The following is a 6,000-nucleotide window of genomic DNA, read 5'->3' as shown; positions in this document are numbered from 1 at the left end:
TTGCTCAGCATACAGATTAAATAGGTATGGTGAAAGAATACAACCCTGACGCACACCTTTCCTGACTTTAAACCAATCTGTATCCCCTTGTTCTGTCCGAACAACTGAGTCTTGATCTATGTAAAAGTTCCTCATGAGCACTATTACACACACACACACACACAGAGACATTTTTATCAAGGAAATGGCTCATGCAGTTGTAATGGCTGAAAAGTCCCAAGTCTGAGGGTCAGGCTTTTCCTGACTTATGTAGCTGCAGAGGCTGATGAACCCAAGATTGTCAGGTCAGGTGGCAGACTGCTGGCTCACAGGCTGTGGAGGCTGACGAACCCAAGATTGGCAAGTAAGACAGCAGGCTGCTAGCTCAAGTCCCAAGAACTAGAGGTCAGATGATGATGAGCCAGGTACAGGATTCAAAGCAAGCAAGAAACAGCGAGATTTGCCAGAAAATTCATATGTATTGGATACAGGCCATCCTCCAAGGAAAATTCCTTTCAACTGATTTGCTGCGTATCGTGGAGGACATTGCATCATCACATAACTACCAAACCATTTAGAATCATGGCCCAGCCAAGCTGACACACAACCTTAACCATCAGAGGAGGCTTCCTTGAAAAATGGATATTAGAGCAGAGATTTGAAGGGTGAGGAGGCATAAACTAGACAAAGAGTAGGAAGAAGAGTGCTCCAGGCAGAGAGAAAGTTTTTTTCTCTTGTTCCTACCTCACAGGTAACCATCTTGCCAGGAAAATCTCCTGCCATTCCCATACATGACTGTTCCTGCCTTTCTGCTTTTGCTTGCTGTACTCTTACCTTTTTCCTCTTGAGGCAGGAGGAGCATAGCTTGAAGAATGCAAAGAAGGCTGGAGAAGCTGGAGCCTAAAGGGAAGCCAGAGGATGAAGAGTTAGGCAGGGACCTTGTGTTTGAACATGTATATGCATTTGATTCCACTCGTGGATACCTAAGTGTTTTTGGAGACATTGGTAGTTCGATGGTAGAATTCTTGCTTCCCATGCTGGGGACCTGGGTTTGATTCTCTGCCAAAGCACCTCATGTGCAGCCACTACCTGTCTGTCAGTAAAAGCCTGGGTATTGCTATTATGCTGAACCAGCTTCAATGGAAAGTAGGTAGGACCAACCAACCAGCTTTTAGACTAAGATGGACTAGGAAGAAAGGCCTAGTGATTTACTTCTGAAATTTGGCCATTGAAAACCCTATGGATCACAATGGTCCAGTCTGCAACCAATCATGGGGATATTGTAGGACCAGGCAGTATTTTGTCCCATTGTACCTGGTGTCACCATGAGTTGGGGCTGACTTCATGGCAGCTAACAATGACAAATGATGTTGGGCAGTATCCCAACATCAGTATCAGTGCAGTCGTTCTCAAAGTGTGATTCTCTGAGCAGAATCACCAGCATCACCTGAGGCTGGGCCTGCAACCTGTGTTTTATCAAGCCCTCCTGGTGATTCTGATCATGCTATGGTTTGAGAACCACTGGCCTGGAGAATGTTGGTCTGAATGTACTTGTGTGTGAGGCTTAGGGATATTTGACTCGCAGGTGGAGATTTGCATCTAGGCTTCCTAAGAGCAGGAAGCCCACTACATCTCACTTGACCTTGTCTTCTCAGAACACTCCTGAGTCTAAGGCAGGCACTCTGGAGTACTTAGCAAAGATTAAATGATGATGAAGATGATGGTAGCCAGATACATCTCCAGCCGAGAACCTGTTTCTTACCAGGCCCTGGGGTATACTCACCACAAGGTATCATCCCTTTATCACAGACAGAAATCTAATCTCAGCAGTGCAGGAAGCAGGAGACTGGCACTGGGAGAGCAAGAGAAATGGCCAATTCAGCATGGAAAAACACCCCCCTGCACTTCCCTACACAGATTGCTGGGGCAAAGAAAACAATTTCCTGCCGATCCCTGGCTAGTGGCTCTGAGCATGCTGAGTGAGACAGAGAGGGCAGGGGTGGGGACCAGAACTTCAGCCCCACAGGGGAGGGTGTCCCGGCAGGATTCTTCATTGGAAGAAGGGGCTGGAAGTACAGAATGCCTGAAAACAGTGGGCCAAAAGTGCATCTTCCCCAAACAAAACCCTGATCAAGTACCTATGCGGCTCCAGACTGGAGGCCTGGCTCTGCCAGTTAGAACCTGAGCAACTTTGGGAAAATTACTTAAATTCTTTCAGGCTCAGTTTCCTTGTCTCTAAAATGGGGGTAGTAACTGTATCTATATCACAGAGCTATTATGAGGATTAGATGAGGTGACTTACGTGAGCTGATTAGCACCATGCCAGGCATATAATACTCAGCTAAAGTAGTTGAATTTGTGTTACTTCCTCGAAGCCTTTCCCAGCCAGAGAATTACAATTAGTTCTCTCGCTCCGCTACCTGACCCAGCTCAATAAGTTAAATTGGGTTGATCAGGGTCCCCCAGACATGGGGCTGATGTCAAGACCTCTTCCATCCCTCCTGGAGCACTCGGTTTCCTGGTAACCTGCAAAGATATACTAGCTCAGAAAGCAGTAGGCATATTCTTCTCACTTCACAGTTGTTGCTGTCTTATGTCTCCACACCGTGACTCAATGCTCTCCTCATGGTCTGTGACATGGCAGATCTCACCATAAAGAGAATCAGTGGTAAAATGGGGAAAACGCCTACCCCACAAGGTTGCCCGTGGTAAGGTGCCTAGTTCAGTGCCTGGCACATAGTCGGTACATAATGTTATTAGCAGCTGTCTTGTCGGCCCTGGTTCGTGAAGACCCCATGCACAAAAAGATTGGACCGTTGTGAGCCATAAGATTTTCATTGGCTGATTTTTGGGAGGTAGATCACCAGGCCTTTCTCCCTGGTTTGTCCTAGTCTGTAAGCTGTGCTGAAACCTATTCAGCATCATAGCAACGTGCAAACCTCAACTGACAGGCAGGCGGTGGGCGCACATGAGGAATTGAACCTGGGTCTCCCGTGTGAAGGGCAAGAATTCGACCACTAAACCACCATTACCACTAGATCTAACAGGAGTCAGTTAAAGATGAAGTACTATGTTGGGGCCGGTCAAAGTGGATTTAGTTAGTGCAGGAGAGTTAAAGAATGAATAGTTATTAAGCAATTATCATTGCCAAGCACTGCGGCAAGGATTTTATATGTGTTATCTCAATTGATCCTCACAACAAACCTATGGAATAAGTGATATTATTAATACCGTAATAACACATGGTGAAACTGATGCTCTAAGAAGCTAAGCAACACCAACAGTAATTAAGTGGCTAATCCTGGATTCCAATTAATGATTGTCTATGCTCATTCCACCACACTCTCACTGCCTTCCAGAAGAAACCTGTTCTTCGGCATGAAACTGCAGACAGCATTATTGATCTCTTCAATGAACAAGAATCATTTGCCAAGGAAATAAATTTACCAACCTCACTTGTTTTGCCCACTCAGATCACAGGGAGATTTCTTCCCTCTATCTGGACTTGACCCCTCCTTCAGGCAAGATTCCTTCTCTCAAAAAAACAAACAAACAAAAAAAACAAACCAGGCTTGCTGATCTGGCGGAGACTGGAGAAATCCCTAGAGTATGGTCCCCAGACACCCTTTTAACTCAGTGCTAAAGTCACTCCTGAGCTTCACCCCTCAGCCAAAGATTAGACAGGTCTATAGGGCCAACAATAACACAATTGATGAGGAACGTGCTTTGTAGTTCAATTTAACATAGGAGACTAATGGGCACACCAGCCCCAAAGCAAAGACGAGAAGGCAGGAAGGAACAGGAAAACTGGACGAATGCAAACAGGGTGCCTGGGGTGGAGAACGGGAGAGCATTGACACATCGTGGAATTGGCAACCAATGTCACAAAACAATTTGGGTATTAACTGTTTAACGAGAAAATAATTTGCTGTATAAACTTTCACCTAAAGCACAATTTAAAAATAAGGGGGTGGGGGGAGGGGGAGAAGTACAGTAGAAGCAAACATGAAAAGAAAAAAAGATTCCTTCTTTCTTGTTTAGTCCTCAGCAAATGGCAGCTGGGAACATTGAAATCGCTTGCTCCATGCCAAGTGGCTCTTAGGAAAGAATGGTAAACTAAAAATAAACTCGGTGGGGTGGTGTCTCTGAGGCCATCTTTCATGATAAAAAGGGGCTGAGTCTTTGAGGTGAAAAAGGCAGAAAGCAGGAGACGGGATGCCAGGTTCCGTAGCTCATTTGGTTGTGGGGGCTGGCCCTCCCCCGGGCCAGCATGGTGGGGCCTGGGTGAGGGCTTGGGAAGTCTGTGCGCCAGGTCATCCCACTTGGGCACTAGCCAGTCCTCCCTCCCCTCTGCTGGTGGAGGAACCAGATGTCCTTAGATGTAAACTGTTAAAACACTTTTTACATCACATCAGGACCTTCTGTACTTGCCAAGCACATCAGCCTGTGCCTTCCACACATCTCGTTTCCTACCCCTGTGTCTCAGCTTGTGCTTCTCCCACCCCAAGTCCCTGTCTACCTCCTCCAAAGGCCAACTTTTCCAGGAAGATGTCCCTGATTAGTCCCGCCCCCTCTTCTGAGCCTTCTCTTCTTTCTGGGTGCTTTTGGTATTTGAGCCTTAGTTGGGGCATTAATAATTGGCACTCTAAAGTACATAGCTTAGTTTAATGTTTCAAAATATTTTCCATGCATTTAGAAAACTGCATGTTTTCTCACTCCTCAGAACACAGAAATCCCAAGAGACCCATGGGGCAAGGGAAAGAGGATTGGATCAGCACTCAGGAGACTTCATTCTATTCCTGACTCAGCTGCTAACAAGTTATGTGACTGTTACGGATTGAATTGTGCCCCCCACCAAAAAAAAATATGCATTGAAATTCTAACCCATGTTTCTGTAAATGAAGTCTCTGGGTGGTTCAAACAGTCAAGTGTGCAGCTACTAACCAAAAGGTTGGTGGTTCAAGCCCACTCAGAGTCAACTTGGAAGAAAGGCCTGAAGGCCTGCTTCTGAAAGGTCACAGCCATGAAAACCCTACGGAGTGCAGTTCTACTCTGCAGCACATAGGGTTGCCATGAGTCAGAAGCAACTTGACTATAACTGGTGCCTGTAAATATGACCCTGTTTAGAAATGAGGGGGGTTCTTTTTTATGTTAATAAGGTCATATCTGAGTAGGGTGGGTCCTAAACCTAATCATCGTCTAAATTATAAAAACAGCAAAGTAGACACAGACACACAGGGAAAGACAGACACCAAAGAAAGCCAAGGAATGTCAAAGAATGCCAAAGAACTCTTGGAGCTAACAAGAGCCTCCACCTAGATCCATGCCCTGAATTTGGACTTGTAGCCTTCAGAATTGTGAGATAATAAAGCTCTGTTCTTTAAAGCCACCCACTTGTGGTATTTCTGTTATAGCAGCAGTAGGTAACAAAGACAGTTGCTTTCAGCAAGTCAGTCACCCTCTCTTGGCCTTGTGCTCCTCATTTGTGAAATGTTCTCTAGGGTCTCATCTGGCTCAAATAGTCTGTGGCTCTTTCTCTTTGGTTCTCCTCCCTTGTCTAGTTCAGGGCTCCACATACTGCAATCTCTCACTCCTACTCTTCCATGGCTCCGCCTTTCTGAGGTTGTCTGATCCCTCTTACATGAGCATCCCCAAGTGGTGCTAGGGCTCAGATTCACTGTGTGTGCCAAGACTTCAGACCCACCAAGATTGCAAGTCATGGCGGAACCAGGCCACAGGGGAAGTCAGTGGGAGACTCGACTCTATTTCCTAGCTCCAGGGAGGTTAGTTTCCATCCTTCAGTGTAAATCAAAATCACTGGGGGTTCGTTAAAAAGCACAGGTGCCCAGGTCCTGTCCCTGGAGAGTCAGATTCATGGGCCTGAGGTCAGGCCCAGTCACCCTGTCCAGTCCTCGACTGCTGCAAAACAAATACCCCCAAACTTTATGTTAGAACAGCAACCATTTTATTTGCCCATCATCTGTGGATTAGGAATTTGGTCAGGGTCCACTAGAGGGGCTG

The sequence above is a fragment of the Elephas maximus genome, chromosome 17 (genome assembly GCF_024166365.1).
Source record: "Elephas maximus indicus isolate mEleMax1 chromosome 17, mEleMax1 primary haplotype, whole genome shotgun sequence".
NCBI lineage: Eukaryota > Metazoa > Chordata > Mammalia > Proboscidea > Elephantidae > Elephas > Elephas maximus.
This window is presented reverse-complemented; position numbering follows the sequence as displayed.